Consider the following 3,527-nt stretch of genomic DNA (forward strand, 5'->3'; position numbering starts at 1 on the left):
AACTACTTAATGAGAGCCTGAAGGTTGAAGCTCAGCTTTTTCAGTGGAGAACCGCGTGATTGAGTGGCGCAGACAGACAAAGGTAGTATGTGTTGTTAACTCAAAAAGTTGGCTCTATGCAGTTTTAAATTGGTTACAGGGGTACACAGGCAACATTGGTGTGGTCAGAGGAGGACAATTGGAAGGAGGGACCGCAGACAGACTTCCTAGGCCTAAAATAATAAAATAGGCTCTATGCAGCTTCCATTATGTGGCAGGGGTACACAGGCAGCATTGGTGTGGTCAGCGGAGGACAATTGGAAGGAGGGACCGCAGACAGACTTCCTAGGCCTAAAATAATAAAATAGGCTCTATGCAGCTTCCATTATGTGGCAGGGGTACACAGGCAGCATTGGTGTGGTCAGCGGAGGACAATTGGAAGGAGGGACCGCAGACAGACTTCCTATGCCCAAAATAATAAAATAGGCTCTATGCATCTTAAATTTGGCTACAGGGGTACACAGGCAGCATTGGTGTGGTCAGCGGAGGACAATTGGAAGGAGTGTCTGACACAGTAAGTACTCCCAAAAACTAAATTGATGTTAATGTATCACAACAAATAACAAACCCCCCTCCCCCAAAAAAACAAAAAAACAAAAGGGTGGCATACTTAGGTACAGGGGTGTGCTCCTATGCTGACTTTGAGACATTGTAATGTTGAGCAAAGTATTTACTGGTGTAAATGTAGGACAGGGCCCCTGACTATTTTAACTAGCATCATACATGTCAACAGATTGTTATTGTCTGTGCCAGCCATTGAAGGATTTCAGCGCATAGACTAAACAGTGGTGGAGCAGCGACAGATAAATTTACAAGTGGTAGAGCACTGTTTGACCTGGGGGGGGGGGGGGCACTCTCTCCTGGCCTGCGGTACAAGCACAGGGCCCCTCATGTTACAACGGTGTGTTTGACGGTGGGTGCGCGCCACCACCGCCAGAGACACTTCATTGTACTATGAGGGACCCAGTGCCGTCGACCAAAAGTGGGCACACCCACCTCTTCAGAAAAACGGCACTCTGACGGGTGCTTGCGCCAAGTGGCGAGACCACGGCCCCGTGGGGGGAGTTAGGCCATTTTGGGAGGTGTAAATATGTCGTATGCAGGACAAACAGCAGCTGCAAATTAAGAGATTGGAACACTCAGTAACACCAGTCCCAAAGCAAGACCTTTTTACAGGAAAGCTAGGTGTCAGCGGAGAAAGGTGGGGCAAAATAATTTGAAATCCATGAGTGGTTCATTTTAATGAAGGTTAGATCATCAACATTTTGGGTAGCCAGACGAGTCCTTTTTTCGGTCAATATTGAACCAGCAGCACTGAATACTCTTTCTGATAGCACACTAGCTGCTGGGCAAGCAAGCTCCTGCAATGCATATTCGGCCAATTCAGGCCAGGTGTCTATTTTGGATGCCCAGTAATCAAAGGGGAATGACGGTTGAGGGAGAACATCGGTAATGGAGGAAAAATCGTTAGTAACCATACTGGACAAATGTTGTCTCCTGTCACTTTGAATTGATGCTGCTGTACCTGTCGTGTCTGCGGTCATTGCGAAATCACTCCACAACCTGGTCAGAAAACCCCTCTGTCCTACGCCACTTCTGATTTGTGCACCTCTAACACCTCTGCCCTGTTGCCCCCTGCAGCTTGTGTGAGAACCATCACCGGCACTGTGTGCTGGAAATGCCTGAATCAAACGGTCTACAAGAGTAGCTTGTTTGGTTGCAAAATATCATGCCACATGAGAACCTCGAACAAATATTGGCAATTTGCCTTTATAGCGAGGATCAAGGAGGCAGGCCAACCAGTAATCGTCATCGGTCATCATTTTTATAATGCGTGGGTCCCTTTTGAGGATACGCAAGGCATAATCCGCCATGTGGGCCAATGTTCCAGTTGTCAAGTCAGTGCATATGCTGGGTTGAGGAGCAGTTTCTGGCAAATCAACGTCACTTGTCTCCCTAAAAAAACCTGAACCCGGCCTTGCACCGCCAGCAGTTTCTATTGCCCCGAGAAGCTTCCTCATCCAAAAAATACTCATCCCCATCATCCTCCTCCTCTTCGCCCGCCACCTCGTCCTGTAGACTTCCCTGAGCAGACAATGGCTGACTGTCAAGGCTTCCCTCGTCCTCCGCTGCAGACACCTGCTCCTTTATGTGCGTCAAACTTTGCATCAGCAGACGCATTAGGGGGATGCTCATGCTTATTACGGCGTTGTCTGCACTAACCAGCCGTGTGCATTCCTCAAAACACTGAAGGACTTGACACAGGTCTTGGAGCTTCGACCACTGCACAGCTGACAACTCCATGTCTGCCATCCAACTGCCTGCCCATGTATGTGTATCCTCCCACAAATACATAACAGCACGCCTCTGTTCGCACAGTCTATGAAGCATGTGCAGTGTGGAGTTCCACCTTGTTGCAACGTCGATGATTAGGCGATGCTGGGGAAGGTTCAAAGACCGCTGATGGTTCTGCATACGGCTGGAGTGTACGGGCGAACGGCGGATGTGAGAGCAAAGTCTGCGCACTTTCAGCAGCAGGTCGGGTAACCCCAGATAACTTTTCAGGAAGCACTGCACCACCAGGTTTAAGGTGTGAGCCAGGCAAGGAATGTGTTTCAGTTGTGAAAGGGCTATGGCAGCCATAAAATTCCTTCCGTTATCACTCACTACCTTGCCTGCCTCAAGATGTACAGTGCCCAGCCATGACTGAGTTTCTTGCTGCAAGAACTCGGACAGAACTTCCGCGGTGTGTCTGTTGTCGCCCAAACACTTAATTGCCAATACAGCCTGCTGACGCTTGCCACTAGCTGTTCCATAATTGGACACCTCGTGTGCAAAAGTGACAGCTGCGGATGGAGTGGTCGTGCGACTGCGGTCTGTGGACGAGCTCTCGCTTCTGCTGGAGGACAAGGAGGAGGAGGGGGGACGAACGCCTACAGCCAACTGTTTCCTAGACCGTGGACTAGGCAGAACTGTCCCAATATTACTGTCCCCTGTGGACCCTGCATCCACCACATTAACCCAGTGTGCCGTGATGGAGACGTAACGCCCCTGGCCATGCCTACTGGTCCATGCATCTGTTGTCAGGTGCACCTTTCTACTCACAGATTGCCTGAGCGCATGGACAATGCAGTCTTTTACATGCTGGTGGAGGGCTGGGATGGCTTTTCTCGAAAAGAAGTGTCGACTGGGTAGCTCGTAGCGTGGTACAGCGTAGTCCATCAGAGCTTTGAAAGCTTCGCTTTCAACTAAACGGTAGGGCATCATCTCTAACGAGATTAGTCTAGCAATGTGGGCGTTCAAACAGTGTGTACGCGGATGCGAGGATGAGTACTTCCTTTTCCTAACGAGAGTCTCATGTAGGGTGAGCTGGACTGGAGAGCTGCATACGGTGAAACTAGCGGGGGTGCCGGTGGACATGGGTGACAGAGAGGGTTGGTGATGGTATTCTTGCTGTTGCCCTACATACAGTTTTTCCTACCATGGAC

This window comes from Ranitomeya variabilis, chromosome 5, assembly GCF_051348905.1.
Source record: "Ranitomeya variabilis isolate aRanVar5 chromosome 5, aRanVar5.hap1, whole genome shotgun sequence".
NCBI lineage: Eukaryota > Metazoa > Chordata > Amphibia > Anura > Dendrobatidae > Ranitomeya > Ranitomeya variabilis.